The sequence below is a fragment of the Pezoporus occidentalis genome, unplaced genomic scaffold (assembly GCF_034315485.1).
Source record: "Pezoporus occidentalis ecotype Australia unplaced genomic scaffold, CSIRO_AGI_Poc_V1 ctg92, whole genome shotgun sequence".
NCBI lineage: Eukaryota > Metazoa > Chordata > Aves > Psittaciformes > Psittacidae > Pezoporus > Pezoporus occidentalis.
Window position 1 is genome coordinate 3,066,518 of NW_026916284.1, and position 22,088 is coordinate 3,088,605.

General features: G+C 41.9%; 1 long non-coding RNA gene across 1 annotated transcript in view; it reads left to right on the forward strand.

Moving 5' to 3' along the window:
- Nucleotides 1-22,088, forward strand: part of LOC134156951 (uncharacterized) — a 90,704-nt gene that overhangs the window by 63,912 nt on the left and 4,704 nt on the right. The window contains exons 4-5 of the long non-coding RNA XR_009962141.1: nt 17,460-17,530; nt 21,704-21,786. This is a non-coding gene — a long non-coding RNA (uncharacterized LOC134156951). The remainder of the gene's footprint in view (nt 1-17,459; nt 17,531-21,703; nt 21,787-22,088) is intronic.

Genomic DNA, 22,088 nt, shown 5'->3' on the forward strand with positions numbered 1-22,088 from the left:
CAAAGGTGATGTCTTTATTTACACAGCCAGCCATCAGAGTTTCTGAAAGTTCAGCCTGTAAAACTTTTACCTGAGGTTCTGGCTTTAGCTTCATATTTTACTGCAGAACTGCCAGGCTATTCTTGTGTTGGGCATTTGTCTTGCTTCATTAGAATATCATCAGATTAGGACTTCATGCTGGAAAATCAGAAAGCACATTATAGCCCATTGTGAGTGCAGCAAAGAGCATCAAACCAGAGATATAAAAAGACATGCTTTGCTTTTTTTCCCTTTACTAAAAAGTTTCCCTTGTGTTTAGCATCTCTACAATTGATTTCTTGGCAAGAGCTGCCTCATTTTTCCTTAAAACTGTGGTCACAAAACCTCATTTAGACACAGTGATCAATGATATATTGCATTTGTACTTAATCTTTATCATGAGCACTTATTTCTGTCTTGAAGAAATCCTTTTCTTGTACCTTCTTCTTGTACCTTGGTAGTTCACAGCAGCAAGCCAAACAGCTGGGATAATCCCTAGGAAAAAGCACTTGCTTTTCTTCTATTCCCATGTAGCCCAAACACACACCATTCCTGGCTTTTGGTGTAGGTGTTGCCCTATAGGCACAGTTTCAGTGCCAGAAGAATGCCTAATTCCAGGTGGACTGCTGTACTCTGAGATGTGCATTGTACAGAGGTCATAGGTCTTTCTCTTTTAGCAGTGGTCTGAACTAGATTTAAAGAGAAAAGTCTTACTACATGAGTGGTTGCTTAACTGTGATCCTCCATGAGATGAGGATTTTCTTGCTTTAGTGGGTCACTGCATACACAGTGAGAGACTGGTAATGTTAAACTGAGAAAGGAAAAGGGAGATTGAGATGAGCTCTTAGGCAGAAGTTCCTTATTTTGAGCATGGTGAGGCACTGGCACTGTGGCTGCCCCATCCCCGGCAGTGTTCAAGGACAGGTTGGACACAGGGGCTTGGAGCAAGCTGCTCCAGTGGAAGGGGTCCCTGCCCGTGGCAGGGGTTGGAGCTGGAGGAGCATTAAGGTCCCTTCCAATCCAAACCATGCCATGATTCTATGGTGATATCACATGCTCTGGAATCAGCGAATCTGCATAAAGAGTTCTGTGAGCACAGAACTAATGGACCCTGGTTCTCTATAGATTTGCGTCCACTTCGTTCTCTGCTTCTACTACAATAATTTCAAGTCTCCCATGTTCTCTTGTATGGGCTTCCTTAAACAGTATCTCCAGTTCCTTCTAAGAGTCAATCTGTCCAGTGTGTGCCTGAGTACTGCCGTGTAGTGCACAGTGCAGGGAAAGAAAAGTGCTCCAGCCAAAATGAAGAGCAGCACTGTTGGAAGTGATGGCTACTGGGAAAATGTTTGGCACTCTCCTGACCTCTGAGCTGAGGTCGGAGTTAACACTGAGCCCCACAACAGCAAGAGTGTGAATCATCACAGTCTCTTTCTCTGCATCAGCATTTCTGTTCAGGTAAGTTGGATGGTGGAGGGGGCACAATGTAGGAAAATAGGGCCTTATGCTCATGGTGGGCTCAGGATTGTAAGAGGGCTTGAGGACTGAAGGTGGATTCCTCCCGGAGTCAGTGTTTTTTGTGCTGCTGAAAGGCTCAGGGAAGGCACTTGAGAAGAAGTGGCTGGGCTTTTCTGTTTAGGAGCAACACTCTTCGAGAAAACAAGCTGCCCCAAATGATGAAATTCCTCATTTCCTTCTGAAATCTTTGTGAGTTTGCAAGTAGCACAGGTGTGTACAGCTGCTGTTCCTAAATCCTGACACTTTGGAGATGTGTCAGGTCACTGAGAAGGGGGCCCACAGAGCACAATGGTTTTCAGAGATCCCATGAAAGTATACGGGATGGGATAAGGTTAACAAGTTTTACTGTCTTCAGAGACACCTTGTGTGTGTAAACAGTTACATTCAATACTTCCTTGTAATACTGTCCCTACATGAAAAAAGGTGTATCAAGAATAACCCACTTCCCCTAGATCACTAGCTTCCGTGTGAATACAGGGAAAGCTTTAAACATCTCAGATGAGCCATTCAAACTGTGAGACAGTGTCTGTTTTACCTAAAGGAATATTTATCGGTTCCAATTTTAAACGTTTCCAGAAAATAGAACATAGCTATCCTGCATCAACATGTCTCAGACCTCTCTTCCTAGGGCTAAATTGAATGTAAAGAGATACTAAACTTTTCCCTTAATACTCATCTGGAGGAAGCTTAACCATGGTTGCCTGAATTAATCAAGAAGTAGGAAGGAATAATCAAAATGCAGATTCTCCTCTTGGGTTACAAAAAATGAACAAGTTGATACAGGGATTAAAGGGTCTACTTTGTTAGTATAGGTAGCATCACTTGATAGTGTTATGTGTATGATACAAGTTTGTAGCAAAAAGCAGACATTCACTTATAGGTCATGAGCAAATAGGTCAGACAAACAAGTTCATTACTGATTTGCTGGAGGACTCAGTCTCCTGTAAATATTTTCATAACCATTTTTGCCACATGGCTTCACAGTTGAATCGATAATACAGAGAATCATAGAATCACAGAATAGTTTGGGTTGGAAGGGGGACCTTTAAAGCTCATCTAGTCCAACCCCCATACATACAGAATATAACCTGGGTGCTCTAGAACATTGATTTGTACATGAGGTGTTTCCAATATACCACAATTCAAACCAAGTGCTGATTAGAAATGTTCAGTTATTATGGAATGGATAAAGGAAGTGATATGCAGCCTTTCTTTCACTTGTGATTAGTTATATAATAGAAAGAAACCATTTTACTATAAATGAGAACATCTCAAAAGCCTGAGCTTAAAAAATCAAATGTCTGTTGATTGTTTAAGTGTTGCTGTAGAGGATATGATTCTAATGGCAGTGACATAGAGACAGAGCAGAGCTATGAGAAAAACTTTATACTACTCTTCAGATTCAGCAGAGATTTTGCCTGGAAAGACAGAGTAACTATAGAGTAACTATACTGATACTAGAGGAACTATAACTAACTAGAGTAACTATGTTTCTTATGCTTCCGGACTACACAAGGCCTTTATTATTGACACTCAGCTGTTGGTTGGCAGTGAGGGTCAAATGAGAGCGTAAATGCTATTTAAAATGATAAAAGAACTATGGATTTTGAAAATCAGCTCTCAGATGCTTATTCCATGCTCTTCTGCAAGAGGATAAGAGGCTTTAAGATACACTGCTTAGTAGCTGGAAGTATTTTTCCTAGTATGTGTCTTTCTGCACTTGTCTGAACCAGACCTGGGCTGGAGTCTGAATTCTCCTTGTAAACCATGGAGTTTGTCAGTCAGAGCTCACAAGGTGCGGATGGACTTTTGTGTGAGGTCTCTCTCTGGGGACAAAAGCTCCTTCAGTGCAATTTCATAATGAACACATGATCTGGTGTCCCTTTCATATTCCTCTCTGTGACGGGCATTTCAAGAGCTAGTAATGCACATGCTTCCCTGATTTGGGTTGGTTTGGTTTTTTTTGACAGGTTATACACTACTAACACTGTGCTAGCATGAATCTTTCTAAGATCCACAGAGTCTGACAGTGGTATTCTCTTCTGGGGTGTAATTAGCACTGTCAGCACAGCTCATAGCTGTTTAAAGACTCCCTCATCCAGTGTCAGCATGAAATGAGGCCATTCTCCAGGAGGTCTGGACATACCACCTGTGTGTCCAGGTGCAAGGCTGTGATTTGCACGCTCCCTGAAAGGCCATGGCTTCCACCACTGCTCCTCTGCTTTGCTGCCGAGGATTTGGGACCAGAGAAGAGTACAGACTCTGGTGTAGAATGATTTCTTTCTGCTGTGATCTATGAAACGAGCCTCATATTCTTGCTCTCTACCACTCTTGTACTATGCTCTAATAGAAACTATGGCTCCTTGTCAGAGTCTGGCTCCATCACATGTGCATAACGCGTGCTGAGATAATGAGGATAATTTGCCAGGATGGCCATACTTTGCTTATGACCTCTGGGAGTTAGCAGATGCTTCAGGGATTTTATATCCACAGGGAGTGAGTATTATAATCTGATCCTTTTTGCCATGTTAGTGGGCAAATGACATGTGGGCAAATGACACGTGATCATAGCACAATTTCTCCTTCTTTCAGGCTTGCTGAATCTTCATATACAGCAGCAGGGCTTGCTAGAGGTGTGGCTGCATTGAATGCATTGTTTATCAGACTCTGGCCCATAGGCAATCCCCACAAATGTATGTGAAAATGTCCACATACCCAAGCACATACATATGTGTACACACACAAAGGAAAAATATCAGTGTTTGTCTATGACTGATCCTTGCTTCTCCGCTCAGCTTTAGTCCCTACAGACTATCTGGGGGAGATAAAAAAGATGTAGTAGGAAGTCCTGCTGTGAAATTAGGAATCATAGGCTTAACATTGAACTTGGAGTGAGATGCATTTGACCATTAAGGGTGGGACATTTTAAAATAGCCTAAGGAATGTGCTCAGTTGGGGGGATCCTGCCCTGACACAAGAAGACTCCAAGGATGGACTTGCTCTTCACCATCTCTGTGTCCAGTATCTTCTTGCCTTTAGTGTTAAATCTTGAAGAGGCTTTGGGAAAAGGCTGAAAAGAATTGCAAATGATTGTATTTAAAGTAATGCTCTGAAAGTATTTTATATCATATTTGCCTTCCAGGACCTGAACTCTGAATTATGTAGCAACAATTGAACTGATGAAAGTCTAAAAAGCTGGGACTCTGCCAGTGTTACAACTTGGTTTTACTACTAAAAAAGGCAGTAAACTGGGAGGGTATATCAAGGAATAAATTGCTCTGCAGTTGCCCTGTTTCTTGTACTTGTTTTCTACACATCTTCTGGACACTTGGAGACAGAACGCCAGGCTAGAACTACCTTTGATCTGTGTCAGTGTGGAAGGGCTTATGTACATTAAGTTGTTCTGCAGTAAAAGGCATAGTTCTGTGTGTGAGAATTATTCCAAATTGAAAAGTGAATGACGGCACAGCTTTTCAGTTTTGCTATGAGGAAAACTAGTCCTGAAGTCAATCCCTGGTAGGGCTGTAACACTCATGCACTGGGTTTTGATTTCAATAATACAGACATTTTCTCATCTTCTTTCATCTCTGTATTGCTGGGTAAATCTTCTCAGAGTCTGCAAAATTAAAATACCTCAGCCTTTAACAGGAATGAAGATCTTAACTGACTCACTTTTGTGCAGCCTGGACTTTCTTTCATTGTGTGCTAATGTGAGACCACAAGTATTAACAGGGAGGTGGGAGAGACTTGGCAATACAAACTTTAAGAGGAAATAGTACTATTTAATATATATATAGTACTATGTATAGTATTAGAATTACTAATAGTTCTGCTGCAGTAGAGATGGGGTGAAGTACTGGTGGAAAGCCAGGTGAGGTGGGGAGAGAGAGGCTTGTGGGAGAAGCAGGAAGCTGCTAGTAACTATGAGTCTGTATTGACACAGGGAGAAACTCTGAATGGTATTTTGTATGCTGCACAGATCTGCATAAATAATAGTATTTTCAGCAGGCTAGCAGAAAGAGGGAGGAATCTGGGGAAAAAAACCAAACCCTTTTATTGCCAAATCAGGGTAGTAGATCAAGCCTTGAAAATGGAACCAGCTCTGCTTTTCAGGTACACGGTCACACACTCCCTACCCGGTATCCTTGGCATTGTCATTAGACATGCAGTACTATAAAGTGAAAGTGCATCTGTGAAAGTCAAGCCCACAGATCAAACTGCAGGTTTAAGACATGTAGTTTTAGCATTAGTTGAAAATGCTCTCTGCATGCACAGGAGTAATCCAAACTAATTTGGGCTTGAAGAAAGCAGGGTTTACTCCAGGACACAATGTGCAGCATTTGCAGATCATTGGACAGCTCAGTCTAGTACAGATCATGCCTTTTTATGGGGACATTCCAGCTCCAAAGAAAGCAAATTCTTCTGAAACACATTGTCTTAGTTAAACTTTTAATATTGTTTTCATACTGCTAGCAGCAGCTTTATATAATGTAATCATGTAGTGCTCAGCAAACAAAAACTTACTCTGCATGCTCTTGAAGAACTGGATGAAGCAGTTATCACCACTACGAGATTTGCACACTATTTTGTGCCTGGATCAATGGATTTGTTATCTTCCCAGCACTGCACTGAGTCTGGGGAAGTACAGAGTGTTTCAATAACAATGTTCTGGAACCAAGGGCAGAAGACGTGTTTTGGCCAGGTCATCTTGAGCTGAGGTTATGAAACTCATTTGGGCTGTCTTTGGGTGGCAGGAGGAACCCCACTTAGATCCCCAAATGAGAGTGAGTTACTGGTTCTACCCTGGATATCAATCTTATTCCTACTTTTCTTAATGCAATGCACACCTCATATCCTCTTTCCAAACCTGAAGACAAGACATTGGCGGTCATTGCCATAAAAAGGAATTTTGATTGTCCATCCTATCTATGGTTGATGTTTAGAACAATGTGCAGATAAATCAGTATTGCTAAAGGCTCTTGCCTCATTCTGTAATCTGAGAGACCATGCAGTGGAGTCAGTGAGTAGGCATGGATGTGTAACTGCCTTGTGCGTAGCATCATGCCTGGCTTCTCTGTGAATATCCAAGTGTAAAAGGTTTGGTGCTGTATGAGTTCCTGTGTGTCTTGGCATCATTCTCCTCGCTATGCTGTGATTCTTTTGAAATGCTGAACCACGTTATATCTTCAAACTGTTCTGCATTATGTAAGAAGGGGGAGTTGGTATTTTGGGGTTTCCTTTTCTTACTGTTCTCCTCAGGACATGCAAATCCAATTTTATGTTGCATTCGTCATTCCATTAAGCCTTTCCAAAATTTGTATCATTCCAAATGCAAGCCATCAGAATGGTAAAGTAATTCTGCTTGGAAATTAACCTAGGATTTGTGTTACTATATTAAGAGCAGAACTCAAACTTACAAAGCTCATGTAATGCATATGCTTAATGTTTTCCTATAAAGAAGGACAGCTCCTAAGGGGTTCTGGAGGTCCAGGTAAAATTAAAGGATATTCAAAGAGTGCCTGCTTATTCACTCTAAGCTTGATTTAATGCATGCAGCTTTTTAGCTGGTCCTAAGTCTTTGTACAATGTTGTGGTCAGTGTGAAAAGCTTTTGGTTGGGGTTTTGTTCCATCATGTATTTATTGTTTACATGTGGACTGTCAGTTCCTCAGCCACATGAGCTGCTGAAAACTTCTACAGTCACAAAGTGTCCTTTTGGAATGAAACCAAATACTTTTTTACCAGGGCATTCATTACCTGTGGCTTGCATGAAATGCTGGAGAATAGGGAGATACTGAATTGGATTTGATCATCCATAGTATTAGTAAATCATCATTACAAATCATCATTCAGATTTGTAAATCTGAACTCCTAGATTCTTAAAGGTATTGTCCAGGTAAAGCAGGAAGAAAGAGGGATGTTCCCAGTGTGACAGGAAATGCTATTAGTTGTCTGAATTTTAACTTAAACCTGGGGAAGGCAGGGCATGCAAAGGCTCTGCCCAGTGCTGGAGTGGAACTGAGCTATTGTCTATTTTTAAATGTCTCCCTTTCTAACCTAACCTTAACCCCTAACCCTAACCCTAATCCCTTTAGGATTATATTTAACATTGTCATGCATTTAGATGTCCAGCATTAAATTTATCAGCATTTACGTAGTGCTTTGATGAGAGACAGCAAACCAAGTTCTAGCATGACTGGCAAAGAAAGTATTTATGGAAGAGGTGACTGACAGCAGCTCATCCCACCCTGCTAAGTTTTTTCTGTGACTTCTGTGTCAGAAGTGAGTTCCTCAAATCCTCCACCTCCCTTAATATTTTAACCTGCTTGCTGGGAACAAGAACATTTCTCTTTCCCAGCATTCTCCTTTCACATTGCCCTTATTGCAAAGAAGAGCTGAGTGAAAAGGATTAAAACCCAAACCAGAACAAAAAAAAAAACAAAACAAAACAACCAACCCAACCTTCATTCCAGAATCAAATTTGCAGTGCAAATCTTTGAGTCTATTTTTGGCCAATTCCATTTGGACTAAATTCAAGAATTTGATTTTTCCCATTGCTTTACTTCGTACTCTACTTGACTCAGGAAGCACAGGCTGAAAGCAGTGCTAAACCACAACGTGCAATTAACACAGGGCACATAAGCAGGGAGTAGAAATCAATGGGTGGATTATTCTATCAGCTATTGTTCCCATGATTTTCCTACCTTACCCTGCACTACTACAAGAGCTGTTGGGAACCAGCTCATTGTAAAATCAGATCTAACTGCTGCATCCTCACAGCTCATAGCAGAAAATTGGATCAATAGCATGAGCCTGTTCTTACTTGCTTTCCTTCTAAGCTGGACTGCAAATCCATCCATAGTGTGGAGGCTAATCTGGTTTTTAATCATCTGCTCTCCCACTGTGAAGTTAAACAACAGTACCTGAAATAAGCATCAATCAGTAAAGAAGCCAGGCCTCTTAGGTCTATATTTTACTGCTGTTGTATGCATCTAGCAACTAAATCGTACATTGGGAACAGAAAGGTTTATCAGTCATGAAGTTACCTAAGTGTCTATTGAAAAAGAAAATCTAAGGTGGGAGAGAAGCGTTCTAAATGACAATATTCAATTTTTAGTTTGTTCCTACTTCTATCATATAGTGTCACTTTTCCAAGTAGTTTTATAGCAGCACTTCTGAAGTTTCACATCAGAGTGCCTAGAGACTAGTGGAAGTGAACAGAAAGAAAACATGTTCTTGAGCCAGTATGAGCTGTTTTAAAACTGCTTTTTGGTACAGGGACTTTTTATAGATTGACAGTCTTAATTTTGAAAAGGCAATGGATGAAATTAGGGGGTTGGAACTGGATGATCTTAAGATCCTTTCCAACCCTAACTGTTCTATGATTCTGTGATTCTAAATGTGGGGTTTAGGTTGATTTTTTTCTTTCTCTTTTATTCATTAATTATATTAAATGATGGACAACAAATGGTGTAAGCTTGTACAGATAGTTGTAAATCATGGAATGCCCAGAACAGTAGTGTCTCCCTGCAAGAAACTCACCATTATGTATCTGCGTTGTGCTGCAGAGCAACAGACTTTAGGTGTCTTTCGTGGCAAACTGGAATGTTTCGCTCTAGTAAATGCAACTTCATTTACCTGAAGTAGTTGTTGCATCATAGTACCTGTTTTGTAGTTACATAGCACTAGTTTTGATCATTCCCTACTTGAAACTTGGTCTCTTTGGAAGTCTGGTATTTTGAAGTGTTAGATGGCCTGCAACATTGTGATGTACTCTGTTCATAGACAAAGTGTGCTAATGAGAGTAACACTGATGTCTGGTTCCAGAAGCAGATAGACATAACCAACATCTCCCTAGGTAGTTTGACTGGCTTCCTGACCCTTGATCATCACAGTACATTGTCTCTCTTAAGCTCTTAGAGCTACTATATAAACATATTTTACTTTCTGCACTTCTTTCAGTATGTTTATTATTGGGGGGGGGGGGGGGGGGGGAATGGAAAATCGTCTCTGCAGTAGCCACAGAAGCTGATCTACCACCGAGCAGGCACATGGCCAACTGGATGCATGGGCATGTATGCAGACAGCCGAAAGGACAGATGTATCAAATCAGATTTATGAGGTCAGTTTTCCCAGCCAATAAAGTCCAGATTGCTGTCTGCCCTGTCATAACCTTCCTGTGTTTAAATGGATGTGAAACAGATAATCCAGCCTTGGGTGGGAACAACATTGATAGAACACAAACATTATTTCTGTAGCCACATAAGATTATTTTTCCAATTCAGCAGAAAGTATTGGCTTGAAGATTGGTAAAGAGGTCACAGTATTTTTATACTGGCTGTCTGTGAATAAAAAATTTTCTCAGTCCAGGGGAAGGGACAGATTGTGCTTATTTAATAGACTATAGCAGAAAAGAAATTTAGATCTTACTGTAATGCAGCAGTGGAGCTATGTCCATATGAACAAACCTATGGAAATGGTATCTACTCTTTCAACACTGTAAATCATCCCACACTGTGCGAGCTTTATAGAATCATAGAATGGTTTGGGTTGGAAAGGATCTTAAGATCATCTAGTTCCAACCCCCGTGCCATGGGCAGGGACGCCTCACACTAAACCATGCCACCCAAGGCTCTGTTCAGCCTGGACTTGAGCACCACCAGGGACGGAGCATTCACAACTTCCTTGGGCAACCCATTCCAGTGCCTCACCACCCTAACAGGAAAGAATTTCTTCCTTATGTCCAATCTAAACTTCTCCTGTTTAAGTTTTAACTTGTTACCCCTTGTCCTGTCACTACAGTCTCTAATGAAGAGTCCATCCCCAGCATCCCTATAGGCCCCCTTCAGACACTGGAAGGCTGCTATGAGGTCTCCACACAGCTTTTATTCTTTAGGCTGAACAGCCCCAACTTTCTCAGCCTATCTTCATACGGGAGGTGCTCCAGTCCCCTGATCATCCTCGTGGCCTCCTCTGGACTTGTTCCAACAGTTCCATGTCCTTTTTATGTTGAGGACAGCAGAACTGTACACAATACTCCAAGTGAGGTCTCACGAGAGCAGAGTAGACGCTCCTTTTGATGCAGCCCAGGATACGGTTGCTTTCTGGGCTGCGAGCACGCACTGAAGCTGGCTCATGTTGAATTTCTTATTGACCAACACCCCCAAGTCTTTCTCCACAGGGCTGCTATGAATCTCTTCTCTGCCCAACCTGTAGCTGTGCCTGGGATTGCTCTGACCCAGGTGTAGGACCTTGCACTTGGCATGGTTAAACCTCATGAGGTTGGCATCAGCCCACCTCACAAGCGTGTCGAGGTCCCTCTGGATGGCATTCCTTCCCTCCAGGGTATCAACCGAACCACACAGCTTGGTGTCATCGGCAAACTTGCTGAGGGCGCACTCAATCCCACTGTCCATGTCAGCGACGAAGATGTTGAACAAGACCGGTCCCAACACCGATCCCTGAGGGACGCCACTCGTTACTGGTCTCCAGCTGGACATTGAGCCATTGACCACAACTCTTTGTGTGTGACCATCCAACCAGTTCTTTGTCCACCGAGTGGTCCATCCATCAAATTCATGTTTAGAGCCAAGGGTGTCGTGTGGGACAGTTTCGAACGCTTTGCACAAGTCCAGGTAGATGACATCAACTGCTCTACCCCTCTCCATCAGTTCTGTAGCCCCATCATGGAAGGCCACCAAATTGGTCAGGCAGGATTTCCCCTTAGTGAAGCCATGCTGGCTGTCACCAAGCACCTTGTTGTTTTTCATGTGCCTTAGCATGCCATCCGGGAGAATCTGCTCCAAGATTTTGCCAGGCACAGAGGTGAGACTGACTGGTCTGTAATTCCCCAGGCCACCCATTTTCCCCTTCTTAAAAATGGGGGTTATATTTCCCTTTTCCCAGTCATCAGGAACTTCCCTTTGAGAGTGATATGGACAAAATGCCAATTACAGTTTCATGAGCAAAGTAGATTTGAAGTGTAAAGGAAAGAATCATAGAATGACAGAATGGTTTGGATTGGAAAGAACCTTAAGATCATCCAGTTCCAACCCCCTGCCATGGGCAGGGACACCTCCCACTAGACCAGGTTGCCCAAGACTCTGTTCAACCTGGTCTTGAACCATTTGTAGCCTACAGTTGCTGCTGTACTCTCAGATGGAACTGATTCCACCTTGCTAGGTGTTTGAATTTTGTATGTATGAACAGCTAGAAAGGATTGTGAGACCACTGAATAGTATATAGATATAACCTCTAAGGTTTAGCTTACAAATATTGCATTAATACATTGAAAGACACCTACTATCAAATCACAGGGCAAATCATAGAACCATTGGGCTTGGGAAGGGACCTTAAAGCTCATCCAGCTCCAACCCCTGCCCTGGGCATGGACACCTTCCACTGGAGCAGCTTGCTCCAAGCTCTTGTGTCCAGCCTGGCCTTGAACACTGCCAGGGATGGGGCAGCCACAGCTTCTCTGGGCACCCTGTGCCAGCGCCTCAGCACCCTCACAGGGAAGAGCTTCTGCCTAAGAGCTCATCTCAGTCTCACCTCTGGCAGGTTAAAGCCATTCCCCTTGCCCTGTCCCTACAGGCCCTTGTCCAAAGCCCCTCTCAAGGTTTTCCAAGGCCTGTTTAGGCACTGGAAGCTGCTGTAAGGTCTCTCTGGAGCCTTCTCTTGTTCAGGCTGAACCAGCCCAGCTCACTCAGCCTGGCTTCATAGGAGCTCCACGCAAGCTGCTTCTTAAAGGGCCAGTTGTAGCTGTTGAAGAGATTGTTGTATAGAATGGGCCAATATTCTGAGAACTTTTCAGGGTAAGGATTTATCATTATAAATCCTACCATTTTTAATGATAACTGAGCATATTATTTTCCCATGCATCTAAAATTAAATGCAAATGGTCCTTTATGATGGTGCTGTCTTGGTTATCTCAAGTAATAGCCATCTTAAGCATAAAGTTGCACTTTTTCATTTTTTTTTTGTAAAACAAAGTAGTTTCTATAAAATCCCTTCTTTCAGCAAACAAGCTGAAATTCTTTCAATACTGTTGTTTGAATCTTTATCTACTTATCCTATGGGAAAAATGCAAATTAAAATATGAACATTATATGCAAGACACTTCAAGAAGATACTGAAATTATATAGTAAAAATAGCTTTCTGATGGGAATATATTAAATAACATTGAACATAAAGGCTCATTGGCAATGTCAATTGCCAGCTGCAAAAACATACAGTATTAGGATGGGAAACATGCTAGGAAGAAGCAGGCACTTGGGAAGAATACATTAATAAGAATGCTATTTTTATTTAAAGGTCTGTACAGTCAAAGTTCATCTTCCAGTGTTTTCTAAAGATTAGGGTTTCAGTGACATTGAAACTTTTGGACCAAGCACATTCCTGGAATCCTGTTGCCCTCACTAGAATCGAATGGGGAGAAACTAATGCATTGTATTAAAACTTATTCTTGTGGACTTCATAAGCACCTCAGAATTTGGTTTTGCACTGTAAAACTGCAGAAGGAAGTGAAGATTAGAGCCCTTACAATGTGTCAGGTTCTGTTGACTGTTAAAGCCATTATGCCACACTGGAAACTATACTAGAAAAGAAACAGCAGAGACAGATCATTCAGATTTTAACCATGCCAAGTTCAAATGGCAGGGGGGTTGGAACTGGGTGATCTTAAGGTCCTTTCCAACCCTAACGATTCTGTGATTCTATGATTTGAAGTTTTATGAAGCTGACACTGAAATGTAATGTTCAGTATCCCAGCCAAAGTGCATCACTTTGCAGACCTGGACCTTGCTTATCTCTGTTGTAGCTCATGCAATGAGGAGAATGGACTTGGCTGACATTACAAACACTTCCATAGACAACTTGTCTCAGGCTGTCCCTTGGAACTGCTACACAACACCTGAGAAAATTCATACATACGAAAAATCCCACATTAAATCAGCATAATTATAATAGCCACAATTTATCCCCACCCTGTTCTGTTAAAGGCACACAATGTTCTCCTGCAGTTTTTGCTCTGTGGATGCAAGTAACAAAACAAAAGGATCCAGATGTGTCATCTGCCCACATTAAAATGTCACAATTAAAAGGTAAAAGGTCTCTGAATGAAGCATGGGTTGGTTGACCACATACGGAACTGAGCTCCTGTTCAAAACCCTCCTGTTGCAAAGTGGGGTTTTGAAGCTGAGGATATTTGATAGGGAGTCCGAATCACACAGAATATTGCAGTTTTCAGACTTCAGGGTTCAGTTTTACCTAAGTGACATACATAGCATGATTGCCCCTGGATTTCATGGCAGGCAGGTGAGCTTCCAGTTTGCTGGAAGGCAAGCTCCGTTCAGCTATAATAATCTGTACTTACAAATGTTTTATACTCCCACTGCCAACAAGATTGGAACTGGCATCAGGAGAAAGAAGATACCAGTAACAGTCCGCCTATTTGGGTCCAGTAGTTTCAAGAAGATTTTGTTCTCTGAATAGCTCAGTGTCAGAAGATCTTTGCATTTAATTATATGTGGGCTAATACCATGTCCCAGTAAAGGCTGGTTGAAAATTTGGCAGTATTTGGTTTCCTAGTGATTTAGCAGACATACTGCTGTAAACCTGTATGTGTCCCCAGCACCACAGAGCTGCTCCAGCACATGGCTGTTTCTCTGCCTGAAGTTTTATCACAGTAGGAGGAGCAAGTGTTTAGAATGTGATGCAACAGTTCTGGCAAGGGAAGTCAAAACTAATTGTTTTAGCAAAGTAGCTAGAGGCTGGGTTGCTGGCATCTTGGGAGAGAATGGGAAATAAATGTCGTGCAGTTGGGAAAAGAATCAGTGCCAGATTCTGTGCAAGAAGGTGCTTGCACCACAAAGGAAAAAGAGCTTCTGTCCTTTAGCTGATGTGCCTGCAGTTACAGTTATTCCCTTCATTCTTGTGATGTAAATATTAAGTGCATGGTGAAGTCTGCTTCAGATGTCTGACCTTTTCCGTTTTCTTATTTCCCTCCCTTTAGTTGGACAGGGGAGGTAGGTCTGGAATTGCCAACAAACCCTGTGAGGAGCAGATAACAATAAGATGACAGTCCCCAGATGTCAAATCATACTTCATCAAATTAATCCCAGGACAGTCACACGGATGTGTTTACAGCAGATAATCTAAACACAAATATAATGATCTAATCTCTGTCGTGGTGACTCAGTAACAGACGCTGAATGCATGCATTTTAACCTTAAGGCAAAGTATCAGCATCTGTTAAGAGATGTTTAAGGCAACATTTTGAAAGTATAGCTTTTATTTTTATTACAATTGCAATTACATTTCACAGTATTAAACTGTCACTTGAAACTCTTAAAAGCAAGACCAATAAGCAGTGTAAAACATGGAGTAATTTCAGATGCAGTCAGAGCAATTAAAAAACTTAAGGGTAGTAAACCTGATGTACAGCATTCTCTGGTTTTCTTTGGATGCTGTTTCTGGTAAAGGACAAGCCTCTTGCCTAGAGTACAACTTTGGCTCTTCAAAAAGGATCAGACTGAAATAGAAATATCTGGTTACATAGCACAGGTTGGTGGAGTCTATTTCTTTTTCATCTTTTTGTTGTGGGTGAAGCAGTTCTGTGGTCTGCAGCCCTGTGGATTTTTGTTCCTTTTACTGGATACTCTGAGGTTATGCTTCTTATTTCCATATGCTGTTTCATGAAGGGAATTCTGCAGTGTCTTCCACTTAGAGAAACAAACGATGATTGCCTTTGTTTAAAGCCTGCACTCATCCTTACGTGCAAGAACAAAGAAAGTACAGAGTGGCACTTCTGAGGAGTTAATATCCTGAGGAACAGTGTCTTTCCTTCTGCAAAACTGAAGTGCAGTGTAGCAGATCACTTTTTGATAGATGGATATGTTTTAGCCTTCTAGTATTAGCAATTAATTCCCTATTTATTCCCTTGGAAAAAAAATCACTGACTGCCACTAGGAAATGAGAACAAATTCCATACAGCTCCTGAAATGTTTCCAGCTGATCCATCAATGTAACATTTATTCTCAGATAGTGCCATCTTTCACCTTTATTGCTCATTTGATTGTTTTGAAGTTTTACGCTTTATATATACCAGGATGGTTAAATGGAGGCTCAGGCAATTCGTGTCAGATAGTAAATTCTCCAAAAAGGAGTAAAGAAACCCAGACTTCAGTTGGGGTGTGGGTGGTGGGAGGAGTGTGACTCCATGACATGAGAAAGAAACTGAATGTTAATTAAAATACTGAACGAAACCACGGCAGAAAGTTCTCAGACCAAGACTCCCAGAGGGCACGGACACAGAACTACAAAATAAATCTTGGATATAAGAAGTTCTTTAAAAACTCAGTGCTGCCAAAAATATCACCTCCCGTCCAGCCCAGATAGCAGGTGGCGTTTGTATGTGGTCTTTCATATTTGAAAGATTTTAAATAAAGATTCAAAAGCGCAGAAAAGTCTGAGGACTAAATTTGGTCCTAAAATAGCAATGTGGAAAAACCTCTGTGTCTGTGCTGCACTACTATCAGTTGTAATCTTTCTCTTTTATTTTAAAGCTACTGAAGTCCCCAGAGACACAGCAGTCTTGGAAAGACTTAGCTGGTTAGTGCATAGATCCATGAGGCTCTCAAATGAAGTGCTTGCCTTCCCTGAACTTCTCAGTAGGTGAATCAGATCAGATGCTAAAAATGTGACGATCTCCTCTCGTGATCCCAAGGGACTGCATCCAGCAAATGTTCTCAGAATGTGGTTAATGCTGCCCTGTTGGTTAAAGTCCTCAGAAACAATGGGGTGGACTTGGCTTTGCTCTGCAGTAATGCCTACTCTTAACAGAACAGGTTGACAGCTACAACACTCTCTCAGAAGATGGAAGATGTGGGTTATTGTGCTTTTACAGAAAGAAGAAATTCACTTGTGCCTCCTGCTTCTTGGATAGGTGCAGTAAGAACCAATGTGGTGTAAGGAATGAGTGCAGTGACTGCAGTGCAGGCACTTGCATTCACTGCCACTTTTCCAGTGAATGGGGCTTTAGAGAAAGTTGAAAGCAAAGTTGCGCGTGCCTGCTCTTGAGCCAGTGCTTCCAGGCTGTGAATCTTGCATGGTTCCATGCAGACCTGAGTGAAATACTCAATTCCCATTGAGCTGTGAGATTTCAGATATGCTCTTGCCTGATTGTCACTTTTTGGGTAGTCTTTGCTTGTTAGGCTGAGATGTCAAACCTCCCACGGGAGTGCCTGTTCCCCACATTATGGTACATTTGATCTTAGCCCATGGTTCTGAATTCCACGTGAGATCAAATGCACAGAAGTTTCCTGTTTCAATCACTGATTTAGAATTGTCTGGAAAGATGGAAGGTGAAGACACACAGAATTCAACAGAACTCTGATTATTTACGTCAGCTGAGGTAGTTTTTCCCTGGAAATTATTGGCAACACTGGTAAATTTTGATATCACTCTTTTTCATCAGTTTAATTGTTTAACGATTTAGCTGCTTCACAAGAATACATGTAAAATTACAGCATAGAATTGAAGTTCATAATCTTTATGTAATCTCTCTTCCTCACTGAATGTAAGAGCAGGGAACGCAGAGGAGCTCCGCAACTGCTCTCCATTTTCCTCTCCTGTTATTCTCCTCTATTCCCCTTCTGCTTGCCCTTCCCCTTTTTTTCTGCCATAGTATATAGGCTGTGGAGGTATAGAAGTTCCTTTCTCTGAGGAAACACCATTAGTTTCCACTTCCTGACAAAATATAATTCAGAGACGTGGTGCAATCTGCAGATTTACCCATCAGCTGTAAACCTGGTTGTCTTCAGTAAAAACGATTCCTCAGCCTCTCTGACTATGAACACAAAACTGACTATTCCAGTTAGTGACAAAAGCAACCTCCTGCTAACACATGGGTTTTCTCTTTGTTTTAGGGGACTTTTGAGTAAAGTTTCACTTGTCCTTAGCGTGATGTCTCCATGAAGTGAATTCATTCTGGTGACAGGTGCTACACAGCTATAAATATTTCATGTTGCTATGTAGACCATAACTACATGCATTACTACGCGTCTTTCTTGCTTAAGTGTTTAATTACATAAGTTTTGTAAGTAATGCAACTGCATAAATTAAACCTACAATCAATTTGGGTTGAAGTGAACACTCCCTACTTACACTTCTCTTCAGCATACTCGAATTCTGTGCTTGCAGTTTGCTGAGGTTTCAACAGAAGCCTTTAGCATTGAAGACAGAGCTGCAGAACAGGGGAATAAGCTACCTTGTTACCTTGCTTGTTTGGAGGAAAAGTCATGGAGTTATTACTGAACAATTGATTCCTGTTTATGCTAAAGCCTGAGAGTGGGAAATGCACTTTAATTAAACCAAATAAAAACATTATCACATTTCCTAGTCTGAAATTATATTGAAATGAAAGATGTATTTCAGTACTAAAACTGCTAAGCTGTTGTCGTGGTTTAAACCCAGTCAGGCAACTTGTTCACTCACTCCCAGTGAGTGGTGCCGGGCTGACAACAATCGAGGCCCCCCCCCCCGCCACCGGGGCTCTCCCCTTCGCCGCTCCCAGAGGAACGGGGAGCAGGATCGAAAGGGTGCAACTCCCACGGGTTGAGACAAGAACAGTTCAGCAACCAATGTACAACACAAATCACCACCGCTACTATCAACTACAACAATGATAAGAGAAAATAACAAGGGAAGAGAGTACGATACCACCGGCCAAGAAACGAGTCCCATCCGGAAGCCTGTGTCCTTCCGGGTAACTCCCAGTTACCCCCCACCCCGGCTATGACGTGCTGTGGTATGGAATACCTCCTTGGCTAACCTGGGTCAGGCGCCCTGTCTCTGCTTCCTCAGAGCTTCCCCTCCTCCCTGGCAGAGCATGAGCCTCACAAAGTCCTTGGTCAGGGTAAACATCACTTAGCAGCAACCGAAAACATCGGTTTCACCAACATTGCTCCCAGGCTGGAAGTCAAAACACAGCACTGCACCAGCTACCACAAAGGAGAAACATGACTGCTACTGCTGAACCCAGGACAGCTGTCATGGTCAATGAGTAGAATAATGGAATGATGTACGAATGATGTATTTCAGTACTAAAACTGCTAAGGTGTCATGGTCAATGAGTAGAATAATGGAATAATAGACTCATAGACTGGTTTGGGTTGGAAGGGACCTAAAAGATCGTCCAGTTCAAAACCCCTGCCATAGTAAGGTGACCTTCCACTGGAGCAGCTTGCTCCAAGCCCCTGTGTTCAACCTGGCCTTGAACACTGCCAGGGATAGGGCAGCCACAGCTTCTCTGGGCACCCTGTGCCAGCGCCTCAGCACCCTCACAGGGAAGAGCTTCTGCTTAAGAGCTCATCTCAGTCTCACCTCTGGCAGGTTAAAGCCATTCCCCTTGCCCTGTCCCTACAGGCCCTTGTCCAAAGCCCCTCTCAAGGTTTTCCGAGGCCTGTTTAGGCACTGGAAGCTGCTGTAAGGTCTCTCTGGAGCCTTCTCTTGTCCAAGCTGAACCAGCCCAGTGCTCTCAGCCTGTATTCACAGGAGAGGTGCTCCAGCCCTTGATCATCTTCGTGGTCCTTGCACATTGAAATGAAAATCGTTCAGAGTAGGCAACAAAATGTGAGTAAATAGTCAGATTTCCAGGAAGTCCTGCAGGGGTTGAACTCAGGCTCATCAGCCCTCCTAAGTGTTTGGGACAATAATGAGGAGACTCTGTTTTCATACTTCTTCCTTATGTCTAACCTGAACATCCCTTGTTTAAGTTTGAGCCCATCACCCCTTGTCCTATCGCTACAGTCCCTGATGAAGAGTCCCTCTCCAGCATCCTTGCAGTCCCCTTCAGTCACTGGAAGCTGCTCTGAGGTTTCCATGCAGCTTCTCTTCTCCAGGCTGAACAGCCCCAATGTTCTCAGCCTGTCTTCATACTGGAGGTGCTCCAGTCCCCTGATCATCCTCGTGACCTCCTCAGAACTTGCTCCAACAGATCCATGTTGAGGACACCAGAACTTAGCTTAAAAAATCTTAGCTTAAAGCAGGAGAAGGAAACACAAGTAACTGACTGTGGGAAAAGTGAGCAGAAGTCTGGTTAATCAGAAAAATATATTCTTCTTGGCTGAGACTTCTTTATATTAGAGAGGAAATCTGGTAATGCCTTTCTTGGTAATGACAAGGAAAAGGTGACAGGAAGTACTGTTCTGTGCAAGTCCCTGCTGACACTGAAATACATTTCAAAAGCTCACATGGATGGTAAGTAATACCAAAAAAAAGGTTTGTAATCATGATTCAATGAAAAAATTATAGTAACACGTAAATAGTGTATCTGAAGGACAAAAATTCCTAGCTGTTCTTATGAAAGGAAATAGTTTTTGGCATATGCAAGGTATGTATCATAAATGTTTTTGAAAAATACATCTGTAAGTGCTGTATTATGCTATTCTTTTTCTTAACCCATCATATTGAATTGCATTATTGCTGGGTCTGTTAAGATCTGAGCTCAGATTTTGTTGCAGAGCATTTCTTTTCCTTTCACAGCCTGCTTATACTGTTTATCCTTATGAGTAATGCTTTGTCCCCATCTAGAATATTTCCTGAGACTAGTTCATTTCCTCTGTCTCACGTGAGCCCTAGCACACCAATCAGACAGCTGGATTTTATCTGTTCGCAATGCGAGGAAATTAGTTTTAAGAACTCTTCATATAAATCAGTTCAGCTTGCAATCTTATTCTATTTGTATCAATTCATTAATTACTAAGGTCAAACTTCTGGATTAACCAAAGCCAAGACTTCCATCTCTCTTTTGCTGTCTGTTTTCTTTTTCTTAACTGTGCCGTATCATACATCTTGTTGCTGCTCAGTATTTATATCTATTTGGACTTAATTTGACCAGGAGTTGTTCAATTTGACATATTCTGTACTTGTGAGATCATAATATGTTGCTATGGAAAAAGTTACGAGTTCTAATTAAAAATGCAGAGGTCACAAGTTTCCCAGAACCAGCAGGGCAGAGATCCTAGGAGAAAAGTATCACAACATAAAAAATCCAGAGATATGTCAATCTGCAGCTTTCCAGATCTGAAAGGAGAACAGCAAGCATTCAGCAAAGAATACGAGGCTGAAATGTGGATCAAGCTCTCTCACGTTCATTCAGATGCTGTATGTCTCCCTTCCCACTGGCACAAGTTACTTCTGGAACTTACGCAGAGCACCGATATTTGAAATGTCAGACTGATACAACTTAAAGAGGAGAGAGAGAAATTAGATGAACATTAGTAGAGAGATGAGTTAGACCTGCCTGTTCATTCTTTCAAATCAAATACCACTATTGAAATAATCTCCATGTAATGGAGTGCTTTGTCAGCTACATGTGTTCATTGCTTCCTTTGGAAGTTCATCCACTTTCAGTTGTCTTACTGACTTCTCTTCAGTACCTCTTTACTTGTTTAACTGTTTGCAGTTTCCCCTTTTATAACTTTTCATAGGTAAACAATTAGTGACTCTTTCAACTCCTTTTGCTCCAGTTTAGCCAAATGGATCGTTGATCCAATCACAGCCTTGAGCTACCAGTGCCTGAGCTGCCCATACCCATGACAAGATGTACCCAAGCTATATCTTAATCAGAGCACAGGATTTAAGAGCAGCTTAAGTGTAATGAACTCCTGCTCAATACCTCACTGATGCAAATCCACCTGTTTTGTGCTATGTTTGGGATTTCTGCAGTAATCCCCAACATAGAGAGCTGAGTGTTGGAGCTCCCAGTGCTTCCACTTCAATCACTGTTTGATTTAGTGACAAATACTGTGTAATTGTCTTCTAAGTTTGTGCTCCCTGCCCTCCAGTAGTAGAACAAAGCAGTTTGTCTCTTTGAACTCAGTTCTGCAATTCCAAAGGAGTGATGTGTAACTACTACAGCACAATGCCATGGTATTTCCAGTTTCCTCTCAGGATAGCTGCTAAGTGTATTTCTGTCTTATGGCAATGGGAAGCTTTCAGTCTGATGGGTTCTGCTCACCCAATTACTCTTTTAGATTAAAAAAAATATTAATTAAATGCCATTTCACTGATGACTGAGCTTGCCAAAGTACAAGATCTCACAGCACGGCACTTTGTGTCCAGTGGGAAGTTGTCCTTTAACAGCAGGTCTCATTATGCACATGTGCAGCTTCTTGTCATCAGCCTGAGATTCATATGGCCCATAGAGAATCATTCTCATGACCAAAGAACAGTCACAAGTGTGTCTTGTAGGTAAGCAGACAATTGATTTAATGTATGTTTTGACAAACCATATGTGGACCTTTGCTTAAGTTTTCAGTTATATGCTGGTATCTTACAAAAGGTAGAGCATGAGACTCATGAAGTAGACTTAGCATGCCAATTTAATGTGTGTATGCATATGGGATTTGTTTTTTCAGTTCCTACAGGAATTCTGTACTTGTTTTATTGCCAGTGTTATATATAGTTCACTATCATGACTGTGGCCTCAGGTCACATCCCTTAAACTGAGGAGATAGACACTCGAGTGGAATACCAGAATATAAAACCAACTC